At 39.1% G+C, this 18,095-nt stretch overlaps 1 protein-coding gene and 1 long non-coding RNA gene across 4 annotated transcripts in view; one reads left to right on the top strand and one right to left on the bottom strand.

Annotated features, from left to right (window-relative positions):
- Positions 1–2,324, bottom strand: part of LOC102974113 (uncharacterized) — an 18,310-nt gene extending 15,986 nt beyond the window's left edge. For all 3 annotated transcript variants that reach the window (XR_449336.2, XR_002892977.2, XR_449335.2), the window contains exons 1-3: positions 2,163–2,324; positions 1,392–1,531; positions 982–1,039 (exon numbers count right to left, since the gene is read on the bottom strand). This is a non-coding gene — a long non-coding RNA (uncharacterized lncRNA). The remainder of the gene's footprint in view (positions 1–981; positions 1,040–1,391; positions 1,532–2,162) is intronic.
- Positions 1–18,095, top strand: part of NRG1 (neuregulin 1) — a 1,065,472-nt gene that overhangs the window by 539,046 nt on the left and 508,331 nt on the right. The window lies entirely within an intron of this gene.

Genomic DNA, 18,095 nt, shown 5'->3' with positions numbered 1-18,095 from the left:
GAAGGAGAAAAACAAATACCGTATGCTAACACATATATATGGAATCTAAGGAAAAAAAAATGTCATGAAGAGCCTAGGGGTAAGATGGGAATAAAGACACAGACCTACTAGAGCATGGACTTGAGGATATGGGGAGGGGGAAGGGTAAGCTGGGAGGAAGTGAGAGAGTGGCATGGACATATATACACGACCAAACGTAAAATAGATAGCTAGATGCGGGAAGCAGCCGCATAGCACAGGGACATCAGCTAGGTGCTTTGTGACCACCGAGAGGGGTGGGATAGGGAGGGTGGGAGGGAGGGAGAAGCAAGAGGGAAGAGATATGGGGATATATGTATATGTATAACTGATTCACTTTGTTATAAAGCAGAAACTAACACACCATTGTAAAGCAATTATACTCCAATAAAGATGTTAAAAAAAAATAAAAATAATAAATTTTTAAAAAATGAAATACTTTTCGATCTTTAAATGCCACTTTTTAGAACAGTCACTTGAGAAAGTACATATGGTATATGTTAAAGTAAACAAACATCATTATTAATAGCTTAGATACTTAGAAATATACTGGAAGGAAATATATTAAAATATTAATAAGGATGGTATCTCTGATGCAGTTAAAAATTATTTTTATTTTCTTTTTGCTCGTTCTTTATTTTACAAATATTCCTACACTGATTCTTCATTACTTATGTAATCAAAAGTGGCCAGTACGTATTATCTCTTAAATCTTGATGGAATGGAGTAACAGAGAAGATTAGAAAGAGTGAATGGGAAGAACCTCACCCAGTAACTAGACATAAAAGTTCAACGGTCATTTTTTTCTCAGTGATTCTCTGACCATACATAATTACCACCTGGAGAGCAGCACTGTAATTTTGTAAGAGGTTTGTGATTATAAAATTTTTTTCACACAGAAATTTGAACGAAGGAGATAGAAATGAATTTTTTAAATGAGAAATCAAATACAAGGGTATTCACCAAAACTCTGTTCTTTGGCTCCATCACCTTGGCAGAAAGTGGCATGACCACTGCTGCACTGTAAAGGAAAAAAGGAACAAACTCAGAGAGTCATTTTCTGCACTAGATGGTCCTTTAGAAAAATCAGACATTTGCCTAGTAATACAATTCACCCTCTTTACTTTTCCTTAGGAAGGCAAGAATAGCAGTGATTGAAGACCGAGGAAACGTGGACTGTTAGCTTGCCAGGGTGAGCATTTCCCGATTCGGTTTGTCAAGATCACACCCCACCGACAAGGTCTCAGGAAAGAAAGAGTTAAAGAACGCACAAATTAAATCTAATGCCGAAACATTAAAACTAAGGTGGTTTTAGATATAATAATTAGAACCAGTCGTATTGGGAGGCGACGGAAAAGCACTTTGTGTCGTACGTCTTGGTAGCAGAGTTCACAAATGCCCAGGTGCCTAAACAGCATCTCTGAGTCGTGGGTTATCCAATGGTCCTTCAGGCTTCAGTGACTCTTGTGAAGCCATGCGGGATACACAGCTAAATCGGGTATTAATTAGATACCTGTCGGATTAAAAGGGGGGCACGGAAGGGAAAATGGAAATTATTATCAGCGGCCAAGGACATCTATAAATTCCCCCCAGTTTTTTGAACGCTCTGTTTTTAAAGCTATAGATCTTCACTATTTAAGGAAGACTGAAGATGCTTTTGTTTTTTTCTGAATATTGGCAACTGCCTTCTCTATAGCCAGTTGATATTTTTCCTACCATCAAGACAATACTTCTCCCTGACTAGAATTATTATCTTAATTATTGGGAAAGGAAAACCATGCCTGGCTGAAATGTTGGAATCCAGGCTTCTACCATAATCTATCTCTTCTGTTAGTAAATGCAAATTACTTAGTTCAGTGCTATCTTCAGTATCATAAATACTACCGTGTTCCCCTTTTTCTACTTAATACGTAGTTGTCAAAGGTATGGGAAGTGACGTTTTGTTTTTTTTAATAAACATAACACTTTTTGGAGGAAGAAATCCATTAAAACATGAAGGTCTCTGGGATGGGATGTGAAATTACAGGTAATTTTAAATGTTTTTATATTATTGTTTTCCAATGTTTTATAACAAAATCGCAATACTAATATCACAAAAATGTAATACTCATGTCATTACCAAAAATGACAGAAAAAACACATACCTGTAGATTTTAGAAGATGTTTGAATACCAAGGCTTAATGCCTCTTGTTTTTTCTGTCCAGGAATTTTAGTTTCTTTGGCTGTAGCAAAGCAGGCCCCCACTCTACCCTGTCAGACACCTCTGCCCAGTCTGAAGCTACTACTCTGTTCTTACCAGTTCCGTTGGAAAAAAAAAAAAAATCTACCTCCCTCTTCATTTTTAGCTAATCTTTCTGAATGAAATGTGATTAAATCTAGCAGAACTATGGAAGCATCCTACCAGCATATGGGGAGCCTTCCTGTCGTGCCAGTTTGCTATTTCCATCTAATAACAGATTTAAAAAATCCAATTAGACGATTTGAAAAAAGGAAGCCCAAGATAAAAATATCTGACTGTTTGACTCAGCGCAGCGGGGGATGGTTTATAGGCCAGTGATTCACGGTGAATAGGCTCTCAGCGGCGAGAAACTCGCTTCTCCAGCCCATTAGAATAATAACTTTTCACTCCTCATACTGCTGCTAATGCTTCCTACTTAATTATACCACGTTAAATAGCAGACATTCTCTCTCCCTTTATGGGAAGGAAAATCACGTTGACTTGCCCACACAGTACCGTCCTCATGTGTTAGGAGACTGGAGTTGACCTAATGAAAAGACAAACAGATGGGTTAGGAAGTGAGACATGATTTGTCACAGAGTAGTTATTGCGCAAGAAAAGGCATGCCCGGGTCTACTGTCTAATGTCTACATGTACTCGTTGAAAAATTCTTAAATGAGCCTATTTGGTTTGATTTCTTAACTACATTAGAAATAGATGAAACCATTAAGAAATCATTTTTCACTTGTCATATTGGCAGATAGAATAAAATTGTTCAGTGTAATCAAGGTTGTGAGGAAATAGGCACTCTCGAGCATTGCTGGTGGGCATATAAAGTGGTTTGGTTTTCCTTTTTTTTTAATTGTTTGACGATGAAAATAGAGTTATTCCATAAAATAATCTGGCCTAAGTAGCATCATCAGAGATGCAGTAAAAGATTGTGTTTATAGATGCTCATGGCAGTACCATTTACAATAAGGAAAAACTGGGCTTCCCTGGTGGCGCAGTGGTTAAGAATCCGCCTGCCAATGCAGGGGACACGGGTTCGAGCCTTGGTCCGGGAAGATCCCATGCCGCGGAGCACCTAAGCCCGTGCGCCACAACTACTGAGCCTGCGCTCTAGAGCCCGTGAGCCGCAACTACTGAGCCTGCACGCCTAGAGCTGGTGCTCTACAACAAGAGAAGCCACCGCAATGAGAAGCCCGTGCACCGCAACGAAGAGTAGCCCCTGCTCGCCCCAACTAGAGAAAGCCCACGCAAAGCGACGAAGACCCAACTCAAACAAAAATAAATTTTAAAAATAATAATAATAATAAGGAACAACTGGGAACAGCCTAACTGCGCAAGAAAAGAGAATGGTAAGGACATGAGAAATACAATGAATACAGCGTTAAGTGAAAATATATACAATCTTAACCTGAGGAAATTTGAATATGCTATAATTTTATGTATAATTATCATATATAACATTATATGTAATATGAATGCCCCTCAAAATGAATAATGATATTAGAAAGCAGTGTTTTCGACATTTTTTGTTCTCTTATAAATGCCTTTCGGTACTGTCTGAATTTTCTATAACTAGTATGCATAGCATAGTTTATCCTGCAGAGTGGTTCTAAATAAACACAGAAGCTAATAAGATCATGGACTTTGCCATGAACGTCTGGGTTTGAATCCTATCACTGTCATTTACTAACTACAAAATTTCAGGAAATTTCTTAACTTCTCTATTCAGTTTCCTCATCTGAAATATCGGGATACTGATGGTGTCTATTTCTTAAGGATGTCATTCGCATTAAATGAGTTCCCTTACATAGACCATTTTAACGATGAATGCCTAACAAAATATATGTCCCATAAGTCATCACTATTATTATTTTTGTTATAAGACAGAAATTCTACTATTAAATTTAAAAGACGGATAAATAAAAGAGCAGAGTCCATCTCACTGTTTTTTAGCAGCTGTATTGATATAATCCTCATACCATAAAATTCACCCATTTAAAGTGTATAGTTACATTTTACTATGTTTTCCCAAATTATTATTTAAGGAAATCTATTGAAAGAAGGTTATTTTGAGAAATAAAATGTATTTGCTTTTATTGAAAGAGCAAAACGTGATCTACTTCGGGAACACCCTCGTGTGAATTTCTTTCTCTTTTTGGTGTCAAGTTACCTTAGGGAAGGGGAGGCTTGGTGATAAATTTCATGCGTTTCAGTGAAAGTTTGCTAAGTTTGATGGGCAAGAAGCAGTACATGAAGGTCAGGCAAGGAAGCCACCTTTAAGTTCTGGGCCCTATGGCCATTACCTCGGACAGGAAGTGAACTGGGTAAACCTGCTGAGGGGGAGAGTGAGTCCTTCTCACTTTTGAGGTTATGATTTTTTGGTTTTTCAGATTTTTATGTTGTCAGTGAACTTCTTCACATGATTCCTACAGAACATGATGAACACAATGATTAGAAAGTATTTTGTAAGGATTTGTCACTAAAGAAATTATGAATGAAGCCAGAATGTATCCTAATCGTAAGGATGTTGTAAAGCAGGAAATTAAAATTTTGGTCTCAGAATCCCTTTACGCTCCAAGATGCCAAAGAGTTTTTTTTTTTAATGTGGGTTCTGTCATTTTTTTCATGTTAGAAATTAAAGCTGAGAAAAGTCTAAAGCAGAAGAATACCCAAGTACATATTTCTATGAGTCACCAGAGCAATGACATCACCACATGTCCTGTAGCTGCAGGAAAATTTCACTGTAGATTTGTTAAAGAATGAGAGTGAAACAGGCAAATCACATCTTAGTATTGCCATGAAAATAGTATTGACCTACAGAACCCCTGAAAAGCTCTCGAGGATCCATCAGGAATCCCTGCACTCTGAGAACCACTCTTGCAAGGTGTCTCTTCCCCTCACCCTCTGCCAGACAAAACTACTTTTGAAATCTGGAATTGTCTAAGGCCACAATGCAGCCAGATCCGAATTTTTAAGAAAAGATGAACTTCATCACTAAAGAACCACAGTGGCTGAAAGCACACACCAACTGAATTTTCTTCTTCCAAATCTGCAGACCATCTCATTTAGCTGCTGTAGTAGTACCTACTCCTATTGATAAAAACCACTGAAGAAATTTACACGGTCCTTTCTGTGGAAAGAGTGTCTCACAGACCCAGATAACTGTTGATCTCAGCTATAGTAGCAGTCCAGGGCAAATGATTCATGTGATATTCTCTCGTTCCTCTTGACTCATAGACAGACAATCTACCCAAAAAAAGGGGAAAGAGGAATTGGATGAGAAAAGCTAGCACATACATACTAGGCACCAGTTTATTATTAAGTGCATTCGTTGTGGGTATTCTTGTCCTCTCTTTTTTATTTGGTTGATCACAATGTTAATACATCCTCTCTACACAATATTAAATTAATACCTAAGTATAATAAGTAAAAAGAAAACCTAGGTTTTCTTTTTTCCCCCCTTGTAATCCCCTCCCAAATCACATTTCTCAGAGATATCCATGTTAGCATTTTGGTGTGTATTCTTACAGCCCTTTTTGTTGCCAAGTTATAAGCATAGATAAATTGGAAGGGTAAGAGAAGAGCCTTGTTTTGCTTTTTCACATAAATAATATATCTTAGAAATCATTCCAAATGTCAAGGACATGCATTTCATTCTTTTAAAGGAATGCACATTATGTCATAGTGTGGATAAAGTGTGGTTTATTTAATCACAATAATTGATAGGCATTTAGGTTGTGTACAGTTTTTTCATTTTATAAAGTGTTGCCATGCAAAGAATATCCCTTGTGCGTAAATCTTTGTGACATGCCTTAGATTCCCAAAAGTGGAATTGCTAGACCAAAAATGTCCTCATTTTAAAATCTGATAGACATTATCCTCTAGAGCACATATCAGTTACCCAATTGCCAATAATTTATAAGGAGTTTTGTGCACCTACACTGTAACACTGCATATAATCGCCCTTGGAAAATGGTCCAGTGTAATGGGTGAATTATGGTATCTTGTTTAATTTTGCATTTCTATGATTATCAGTGAGTTTGAACATCTTTTCATATTTTCATCGGTCATTTGTATTTCTTCTTCAGGGAGGTATTTGCCCATATACTTGGCCTCTTTTTTGACAGGCTTATTTGTCTTTTTCTAACAGATTTGTGCAACCTCTTTTTTTTTTTTTTTTTTTTTTTTTTTTGTGGTATGCGGGCCTCCCTCTGCTGTGGCCTCTCCCGTTGCAGAGCACAGGCTCCGGACGCGCAGGCTCAGCGGCCATGGCTCACGGGCCCAGCCGCTCCGCGGCATGTGGGATCCTCCCGGACCGGGGCGCGAACCCGGTTCCCCTGCATCGGCAGGCGGACGCGCAACCACTGCGCCACCAGGGAAGCCCCTGTGCAACCTCTTTATGAAAATGAATACTTTATTTTTGTTTCAAATATTTCCCACCACCTTATTGCTGTCTTTTAAGCTTGATTATAGTTTCTTTCATCACAACAGCAGTTTTTAATTTTTACCTATTTAAGCTGATCATGCTCTTTATTTAAAGGTTGAGTTTTATTTCCTTTGTGCACTACCTTTTCCCTAGACTATCCCCAAGAGTGTGAAAATGCTACGCTTTCTCCTAGAGCTTTTATGACTTTAGTGTTTTATAATTACATTTTTTAACCCACGCATATATTTACGACTCTGTCTTTTAAAGCCTGTAAGTACATACCTGATTAATTTTTCCCCAAATGGATAGCCATTTGCCATGACACAGTTTAGTGAGCATTTTGTCTTTTCCCGTTCAGTTGAATTGCCACCTTTAACACGGGGCTGCCATGTAGCCCACATTTAAAAGCACAGTGTGCTTCTGGAGACACACTTCCTGGACTGGAATCCCAGATCTCCCACTGAAAAAGTATGTAAGCTTTGATGTACTTAACCTCTTTCCTATTCTACTGATTTCATAGCCATAAAATGGAGAAAATAATAAATGATACATTATACCTTATGAGGATTAACTAAGATAATATGAACATACTAAACACTTAAAATCGTTCTTGGCATTTTAGGAGCCCTCAGTAAAGTTAGCTCTTATTAAATGTTTACAACCCCATGTATGTATACCTGGGAATCTGCTCTGGATTTTCTAGAGCAGCACCATCAAATAGGACTTGCCGTGTTGATGGAAAGCCTTCCTATCTGTGCTCTCCAGTGTGGTAGTCATTTGCTACATTGAACACTTGGAATGTGACTAGAATGACTAAAGGAGGAAAATTTTAATTTTATTTAATTTTTATTTTAATTAAAATTAAAGAGCCACACGTGGCTGGTAGCTACCCTATTGGACGGTGCCAGGATAATGTTGGCTAAAGGCTTCTACTGGTTATACCTTATTATATAAAACAAGTTTTATTGAACACCTCACTATGGATTGTTACAGGACTGGATTTGGAATTTTATCAAATGATTTTCCTGGCATCATCCAGAGGAGAATATACTTTTTCTTCTTCGATCTGTTTAAGTCATGAGCTAGTAGGAACAATAAATCTAGTTCCTAGTTGCAATCAACTTATTCTTGAAATAAACCTTATTTGTTCTTATTTGATTCTCTGACCACATGGTTATGTTTAATTTGCTAATTTTATTTAGAGCTCTTCCATGTTCAGAGTTGAGATTATTTTAAATTTGAGTTGTACCTCGAGTGGTCAGGGTTTGTTAGCTTGGTAAAACGAATTGGGACGTGTCATAGTCTAACCTCTGAAACAGTTTGAATACTTGAGTTATTATTAGCTCTTGAGAGTTGAGGAGAAGTGATAAAACTGTCTGGGCTTGGTACCTTGGGGCGTGGGAGGGTGAGGGGCTAGACCTTTGTCTCTACTAATTCTTCTATGGTGATTGTCTATTCAAGTTTTCTGTCTATTCATAAGGCAATTTTGAAGTCACTGATGTTCCAGAGGAAATCTGTGCTTGAGTAAGGTGCTACCTTGGGCTGCTGCAACAAATTGCCAGAGACTGGCTGGCTGAAACAACAAATATTTATTTCTCATGGTTTTGGAGGCTGTGAAGTCCAAGATCAAGGCACTGGAAGATCCAGTGTCTGATGAGGGCCTTATTCCTGGTTGTAGATGGCCATCTTCTCCCTGTATTCTCATATATTCTTCTTAGAAGAACACTACTCCCGTCATGGGGCTCCACCCTCATGACATCATCACCTCCCAAAGACCCCATTTTCCAATACCATCACTTTAGGGCTTTAACATATGAGTTTTGGGGGAATACAGACATTTAGTCCATAGCAGGTAGCAGTATTTCCACTCAGTGATACCCTTGATTTGTAAGTACAGTTGACCCTTGAACAACTTGGGGCTTAGAGACCCCAACACCCCTCTGCCCCTCACACAGTTGAAAATCCATGGATAACTTCTGACTCCCCCAAAACTTAACTGCTAACAGCCTACTGTTTCCTGGAAGCCTTGCCAATAACAGAAACAGTTGATTAACACATATTTTATATGTTACATGCATATCTACATATATTTTGCGCATTCATGACATACCTTTTTCTTAATTCTTTCAATATTTCTTCGCGCCACAGTTCATCTGTGACTTTTTTTTCCAAATTGTCAGAAATCTCCAAATTTTTCTCTGATATATTTATTGAAAGAATTCACGTATAAGTGGACTCATGCAGTTCAAACCCATGTTGTTCAAGGGTCAACGGTTCTTCGAATAATGAGTTTGAGACCTATTCAAAGATTTATCTTTAAGGATGTTTATCCCATCATTTTCAGTAGGGTAAAATTGGAAACAACAATGAGAAGTGGTTAAATAGATATTATATCCATTAAAATCATGCTGGGGATAAATGATTTAATTCTCATCTGACTGGTGGATTTTACAAATACTAATATCGCTTTTCTTTGGATAGTAACATTAGAATGGCTTTGTTTTTTTCCTTTTATGTCTTTGCTTTCTTCAAATTTTCTGTAAAGAACATGTTGGTGTTTTTAAACAAAAGTCAGAAAAGCAATGGTTGAGTTTAATTCACTTAAACCAAAACAAAACAAAGCAAACCTGCTGGATGCTTTCTGTGTTCCAAGTGCCAGGTAGGAAATAAAATAAATCAGTCCCCACCACTCCTGTAATTCACAGCCCAATGAGGGAAACAGATAAAACGTTACACATAAAAGAAGGCAGAATGGAATAAGTGCCATGGAAATGATCAGCTGGGGACATTTTTATTTGGCCTAAGGCCCTACTTCCTTTCTCCACCACCAGATCTTCCTGGTGGGTACTTTAAATGAACTTGAGGTTTTGTCTTAGGGTAGGGTTGCCAGACAAAATATAGCACACCCAGTCAAACTGGAATTTCAGATAAACAGTGGATAATTTTTAACATCATTATATCCCATGCTTATTTATACTAAAAATATATGCTGTTTATCTGAAACTCATATTTTACTGGGCTAAATCCGACACCCTTACCTTAGGAGTAAATTATAACATCGTGTATTTGTATAAGGGAGCATTTCACAAATACCTTCTTTAGAACGCTAGTTCTTTGAAACTCAGCAAAAATAGCTATGTGGTTACAAAAGGTAGTGAGTCACTGCATGCTGTAACTATAACTCAGAATGATATTCACTTGTTTAACAGCAAGTGTAAACTGGAAACTGACTGATCAGAACAGATTCTGGCCATTAATGTCTCTGTGGCCCTACTGAGAATGGGCTAGAGTTTACAGTTGACACCTTTGAGCATCTGCTATGTGCCAGACACCCCACTAGTATTTTACGTGCCTCATCTCATTAAGTCGCCACACACCTGTGAGCAACCTACTGGGATCTTACACATGTAGAAACCGTGGCTCAGAGAGGTTAAGAAATTTCCCCAAGGTCACAGAGTACTAAGTGACAGACTCTGAATGTACTACCTGTACACTTAATCAGTAGAGCTTCACCATATGCATTAGCTCATCAGAGGCTCTAAAGGCTCTCAGAGTAAAGAAACTTTTTGACTTTGTTAAAATGACCATTTCCTAGATGGTCAATGCTCGTGGAGTATTTTATGGTTTAACAAAAACCATGTATCTTTTGATAGACATCTCATCTATGAGTACCTTTTTTTTAATTTTAAATTATTATCAGTTTCAGGGTTCAGTTTCACAAATCCATTGGGCTCAAAGAGTAAATTTTATAACAGTTTAAGGATTTCTGAATTTTTCTGAACATTTGGTACTTTGTGTACCCCAAGATCTTTGTTGTCTTCTTTTTAATAACACAGTCTTATACCAATAACCTTATATGGAACTACCTTTGATCATAAAATGAGCTCTTCAGAAAGTCCCACAGAACTTCACAGATCTAGCTACTGCTCAAACAGGATAATTTCTAGAGCTCCTAGTTCTGCAGAATTATTCTTGTTTACATATATAACTGGATATCCATTGATTGAATTCATTCATTGTCTTAATTCAACATACAATTCTAGAAATACTTATTGACTACTTAGGCTGTGTCAGGCAGTGGTTTAGACATCCATGCTACATCATTGGACAAAATAAGCAACAGTCCTTCTCTCATGGAGTTTATATTTTAGTGCACCTCTAACATATACCAGTCTCTAAACTAAATCCTAGTTAGGTAAAGTCACATGAAAACATGATCCCTGCTCCCCACTCCAAAAAAATCCACAAAAGCCCAGCAAGTATAATATGACAGCTTTTTGTAGATGATGAAATAGTGACGTGCTTAAGTTAAAATCTGTAGGTGTTGAAGTCAGGACTCCAGTCTTTACTGTAGACCTTACCACCTCCTTACTAACCACATTTGAAAATTATTGGCAGTTCTCTTCAACAATAAGGAGTTAATGTAAGTTCTTGAGCAAAAGAGTGGTGTTATTAAGATGATATTTGAGAAATCTAATGCTAGTTCAGCATTTGGAAACCCAAGTGTGTACGGTCCTAGAAGGAGTGTAAAAACTGAAGTGGGTCAGGTAGGACAGAACCAGAAGTGAGGGAGACAGCAGCTTTAAATGATTGGAGGGGTGAGCCTTTGACACCAGAAGAACTTGAAGATTGGGCCTGAGAAGCTCCAAGGATGTGTCCATCACCCTTGTTTTTAATCCAAGTCCAGATGAGGAAGCTGGCCCAAATGAACTCTATACATTGAAGATGACTTTGGTCACCATGACAAATGGTAGCTCAGACTGGGAGGCTACCAAGAGTCGTAGGATGTAGAGTATTGGGCAGCAGCTCTTGTCTCTCTGCCATGCTTGAGAAATGACATTTAGTAATGCTTTTCCTTCCCTGGCTTCCAGAAAGGCAGGTGCTTTCTTTCTGTGGCCCGCAGTGTCCTCATCTGTAAAATGAAGGTGCTGAATCAGATGACTGCTATGGTCCCTTCAAACGCTGAGTTTATGTGAGTCACTTCTTGGTTGTATGTATCAAGAAGCACAGTATTTCAGGCCTGCCTTTGACAGTGTTTAGAGGTTAAAGGATGTAGAATGAGCCTGAACCGCTGCTGGCACAGAATCAATACCCGTTCTTCACTTATTCAAGGGAAGAAGGACAGGACTCCCCTCGGCGTTCAAGGTCCTTATTCATAATAGGAGTGCATGCCAGCATTCTTGGTAATGACAGATTCAGAATCAGGAGACATTCATTGAGTGTATACTTTCTGCCAGACTCTGGGCTGGGTGATACTAGAATATAACATTAAAAATTTAGTAATATGAGTAAACAAGGTGGCAGCTTTTTCTGTTAAGTGATTCAGAAATAGGATTTCAAAGATTTATGAAAATTTGATTGATCTCATAGAAGTCATGATTTCTAATTGTGTTTAAACTTGTGTTTGTTGTGATTTAGGAATTTATATCTGAGTTAGTTACATGATGCAATAGTTGGCAACGTCATTCTTATTTCTACCATCACAAATGAAGGTCAGAAAATGTTACCCTCTGAGAATAAACACCATCTCTGGCACCTAAAACAGCTCTCTTCTCTCCTTTATATGATGGGGTTTTATGAGCTTTGGCAGGAAAACAGAAATATGCATCCAGGTTTTGGGAGCAAAGAAGCAGCTCATTGAAAAAACCATTTCAAAACCTACTGAAACATTCCACCGAGAACGGATGCCCTCTTGCCAAAAACTCTTGTCATTTCTTGCTCTTGTGCTTCTCTTCTCACGATCATGCATCACCCAGTTTGCAGTTCATGGGATTGTTAAAAGCATTTATGAATCTGCCTTTTTTGCGTGGGTTACAAGCATCTGTTTTCCTGCTCTTTTCATACACATTTGGTAACCCTTTATGATGGAGCTGATACACTGGCAAATACTTACTATGTTTCATTTAAGAGAATTACAGCCCAGGACTTCCCTGGTGGTGCAGTGGTTAAGAATTCACCTGCCAGTGCAGGGGACACGGGTTCGAGCCCTGGTCCGGGAAGATCCCACATGCTGCGGAGCAACTAAGCCCGTGCGCCACAACTACTGAGCCCACATGCCACAACTACTGAAGCCCACGCGCCTAGAGCCCAGGCTCCACAAGAAGAGAAGCCACCACAATGAGAAGACTGTGCACTGCAACGAAGAGTAGCCCCCGCTCGCTGCAACTAGAGAAAGCCTGCATGCAGCAGCGAAGACCCAACGCAGCCAAAAATAAATAAACAAATTTATTTTTAAAAAAAACAAAGAATTACAGTCCAGTCCTTTTTGTAAAGAAAAAAGTGGGCAATGTACAGTTTCTGCTGCTTGGTTACTATAGTCTGTTCTTGGAATTACATCTGGGTTGTGTCAACTGCAGTGATCAGATCCTCCAAAGGTATTTCTGGTTGTCAAAACCAGACCTAGAGACTGTCATACAGAATGAAGTAAGTCAGAAAGAGAAAAATATCGTATAATATCGCTTATATTTGGAATCTAGAAAAATGATACAGATGAACTTATTTGCAAAGCAGAAATAGAGACACAGACGTAGAGAACAAATGTATGGACACCAAAGGGGGAGGGGAGGGTGGGATGGATTGGGAGATTGGGATTGACATATATACACTACTATGTATACAATAGGTAACTAATGAGAACCTGCTGTATAGCACAGGGAACTCTCGTCAATGCTCTGTGGTATCCTAAATGGGACGGAAACCCAAAAAAGAGGGGATGTATGTATGTGTATAGCTGATTCACTTTGCTGTACAGCAGAAACTCAACATTGTAAAGCAACTATACTCCAGTAAAAATTAATAATAAAAAAATAAGAGAATAAAAAATAGTATCAAAATTCCTAAATTTCCCTTAGCCTATGGGATTTTTCCACTTGCTTCAACTCCTAGTGTCGCCAGGGACAAATACACGGTGAGGCTTTGTAGATCACCAAGAAATCACCGACGAGAGATACACCCCGGGTTGCCAGAAGTTTAACCTTTGAGAAGCCTGTGAAGGGCAATCCTGGAAGAAAAAAAAAAAAAAAAGACAAGGGAATTCATCATTCCTCACAGGGTTTAAGATAAGAAAGTGGTAAGAAGGAGGAGGTGCTTTTAAATGCCTCAGGTCTCCTACCAGCCCAGTGGGAATTATTAGCCCCTGGTATTTCTCCTGCACTTAACCTTGCAGTGCTAGCTGCTCCATGACTTATCAAGCAACAGTTAAAAAAAAAAAAAAGAAAGTTCTCTCATTTTAGCTTCAAGGACTTGGCTTGCTTTGAGGCTATTGCGCTGGAGCCTTTAAATGCAAATGAGGGAAACCCCAGGTTATAAAGCATCTGCTTCTGCAGATGGGTTTTCAATCCTGTTACCTTAGCAACATTTGCCCTTGTATTCCACAGACCACCTTGACAGCCTGCATGATGTGACGGGCAGAGAGAGGGGGGGAAATTAGAAAGAAAACGGGGCATACGGAGGGTGGAAGATTGGTTGGTGGCTTGGGATCCTTCGGATCATGTCCCTGCAATAAAAATAGAAACCTCATTTCCAGAAATAAAAGCAGTTGGGGAGAAATTAAAATGTTGATTAAAGGGGGGTGGGGGAGCAGAACTAGCTGGACCTGAGAGAGCGGAGATTTTCCAAAAATATCCCTCCCACCAGCCGTGCCGCAGATGTGTCAGTGTAGCTCAGCCGGGCTGGCCGTCTGCTGCAGTGTTTCCCTGGAAACTCCCAGCGACGCCCCAGCCGGTGCTCCAACCCCGTGCGGGGAAGGAGCTGGCCCGTGACGTCAGTCACTGCTGCCAGCTCGGAGGGAATCCCAGGACCTGCGTCCCCAGGGTAGAGCCAATCGTGGTTGGCTCTGGATGCTAGAAACCTGGGGCTTTTCACCATAAAGAATTACAAAGGCAAAAAATGCGATTCATCGCAGTCGGAAAAGCACAGTTCCTAACAGATTCTAAATGCGTGATTAAAAAAAAAAAAATTAGACTTATCTGTAAAAGAGTGCTAGCCTACAGTGGCTGTGGCAGCAGCGAATCCTCCTCCGAAGTTGTAACCTACCCTCAGTGGATGCATGAAAAAAGAAATGAAATGCTTTTGTTAACCACTTTAAAAAAATAAAGGTAATGAATGTTTCTTCTCTCTATATCGTTCATTGTATTGTTGCTTCTGCAGAAAATTGGGATACAGATCTCAAATGAGCTGAAGCTGCGTGGAGACGGACAGCAGTGGGATGTTTAGCCAGCAGTGCATTTTGTCCTTCCATGGGTGGTAGGTGAAATAAGGCTTTACCTGGCTTGATGGGACCTGCTGCCTTTTCCCCCTCATACAGAGGGTTAACCTCTGGTGAAGGTTGAAAATATGAACAAAGAGCTGCCTTTGGACGATTGTGTCGCCTCTAAATGTGTTTAACTCAACATGTTCAGAATCCCGGCAAAAAAAAATTAAAAAATAATCATAATAAAATACAAGCTTTAGTAATGTTGAGGTGGAGCACTTAGGTAGAAGTAGATATTCTTGGAGATCTGATCTCTGATGCAAGAACTGCAGATAATCACAGCTTTGTTGTCATGTTGTTTTCAGGCAGTAAATCGCAGGAAAAATAGTAAGTTCTTAGGGAATAACTTAATCTCTGTTTTGTTCTGTTTTCTCTGAACAAAAATGAAGCTATGATTACAGCATATACTGATTGAGTACTGATTGCTGGGCACTCATCATTAGTTTTTGTGGTTATTGCAGACTAAATGTTGAGTCCATGAATCTCTCTATTGTGTTGGCATTGCTGGGAAAGGGTCATATTATCTAAAGAAATTGGTCTTAAGGGAAAAAATTTGAACATCCACCCTCATATTTTTTGTTCTCTACAATATTTATTGTTTTGCTTACATTTAGAGGGCACATAGCCTCACATTTACAATTCTATACCTGTCATTCAAATTTTCGTTACCAAAATTCATTTGCCCCGTAATTTTGTCCCCATTCAGTAAGCATCCTTTTTGCATGTTCACAGTTAAGCTAATGTGTCTATAAGGGAAACACACACCCTGTTTTCGGGCCACAAACAAGAAGACATTCATAAGTGTATATGTCTTTTCGGTAGTATTTACATACAAGAGTCTCCAAAAAAGGGTTTTCTGGAAATAAAGGCCAATGCTACTTGACTTCACGTTGTTGGAAAGTGCCAGCTCTATGTAAAAATATATTCGAAGAAAGATAAAAATGAAGATGAATACAGGAGCTCTTCAAAGTTTTTTTGAACTTAATCCTTTGGTTTCTTAACTCCGTCCTTTCCTGCCTCTTATGAATGAGATGAGGAAGAGTTATTGTAAAGCAATTAAAATTTATAAGAGTCTGCATAAATGTTATTAACGTTTTCATAGTTTGCAAGGTTTCATTTGTGAAATGAATCTTTCAAACTTTAATTCCTTGAAGCAGAAAGGATAAAGAAATTTTGACCCACTCTGAATCCTGTTTTCCCTGCTGTCTCCCTTCAGCCATATTAGGGCAAAGCCCATTTTCCTCAAAGCCATCAGCCAGCCGACAGCTTTCATCTTTCCAAATTTTTAATTTCACCATTTACCTCTTAGCTATGAACATCTTTGATTACTCCCCCCCCAACCCCTTCTATTTCTTTTTCTTTTCCTCCATCATCCCTACAACAATCTCGACAACACCTGGCTCTGGGATCTTCCAGACCCCTGGAAACAGGATTCTCATCTGCCTTCACCAGGTACCAGGTGCTCCCGCTTAGAGGGAACTGCCCTGTCAAAAATGAGGAGATATAAAACTCAAAATGGCTGGAGAAAGTAGTCAGACAAAACAAGCCTTCGCAGACCTGTTTGTTATAAATAGATGCTATTTCTGTTTCGCCAGTGATAGCACCAAGCAAATAAGCAATGTTACGGGTCTGAGAACAGCCTGCATTCAAGGTACTCCATCAATCACAGGGAGAAGAAAAACAGTGGCATTCTCGCAAAGATCAGATGTTTTATAATGGGAAACTATAGTGTTATCTGCTTTTCTTTACTTCAAATATCAGATAGGCAGGAGAAAATGGGACAAAATAGCACGCATTTGTTTTGTCAAAAAAATCATATTAAAGAAAAAAGCATAACTAGAAAACGCCAGGCAATGCTGGCAAAAGTAATCAAATTTCTGATTACTGGGCAAGATATTAATAAAGGGCACTTATAAAATGTTTAAAGAAATCCACTTCCTTAAAACGATAAACAACTTCTCTCTAACTAGAAATTGGTGTGTAGCTGTAGCTGATACTTTGTATTTTAATAACATGAAATAACTTTGGGGTTCCATTTGATTGCATTTCAAAGATATGATACTTGACCACAGTTAGGTTGAAATCTTGGAGAAATAGAAATGCATTTTCAAGTTTTATGCTAGAATTTTCTAGGGTGTGCCATTCAATAGGAGGATGTATTTTGCTGTTTCTGTGACCTTGGGTATGTCAACCTCTATGAACCTTGGCTTCCTTCTTTTGTTGAACATAGAAACAATAATACTTGACCTTGTCGCTCCATATTTTTGTGAGGTGAAAAGGGCCAATGTAAGTGAACGTGCTCTTGTAAATAGCGATGCACATCTGAGTCACTGCTATGTGTATTTTTGCACCTTCTAAGCCATGCTCCTGCTTCCAAGGCCATCCTTGTCCTTGTCAGCTGTATGTGATCATGTTGCCCTCTAGTGACTGCGGTTCGTAGAGGCCCCGAAGAAGCCTGGAGAGAGAAAAAGAAGTTGATGGATTTAAAGGAGGGAAGGGAGAGGAGGCTGGTGGTAGAAAATTATGGATATAAACCAACCAAAGTGGTAGGAAAAGTAAGCAACAGCTTTCTCTGAGTAAGCAGACTTGATGCACAAAGTGAGAGAAGAGAAAAGAAAAAGAATAGAGAGAAAAATGAGATGCAAATCTTGGTGGCCAGGGAGGCAAGGGCACTGGAATCTCTGCTCCGCTTCCTTCTCGACCAGCGTAGGATCTTCGCAAGCTCTGGCCTCTGTAACAGGGACGTGAGATTGTTAAAATAAAGGTCCACTGAAGTGCTTTGCAAGACCAAAATTCTTTGAGTCAATGTAAGAAGATGAGAGAAAAGTAGAACCATAAAAAAGAAACAGGAAAGAGGAGTGATGAAAGATCTGATGAAAAAATTTCCAGAGTGGCCTTTTTAATGTGTCTGAAGTCACTTCACTATTTTAGGATCTTAATCACAATCAAGTGGCTGAATGATGCAAACAGATTGGGGGATTTGGTCGGTCATGTGAGTGCAGTAAGCAGAGTGTGTCCTGCAGTGGGGTTACCGTATCCATGAGGACCCAGCCTGTGTGAGGCAGAACACCCAGGAACCTCACAGACTAATTTCTCTTTGGGGAAATGAATCTGTCTTTACTTAGAATTATCTGAGAATCCAATGATCTTACCATGGGAAGCTTTTTAAGTC

Source organism: Physeter macrocephalus, chromosome 20 (assembly GCF_002837175.3).
Source record: "Physeter macrocephalus isolate SW-GA chromosome 20, ASM283717v5, whole genome shotgun sequence".
Taxonomy (NCBI): domain Eukaryota; kingdom Metazoa; phylum Chordata; class Mammalia; order Artiodactyla; family Physeteridae; genus Physeter; species Physeter macrocephalus.
Note: the sequence above shows the minus strand (reverse complement) of the source record. Positions and strands in the feature narration are given on the sequence as shown.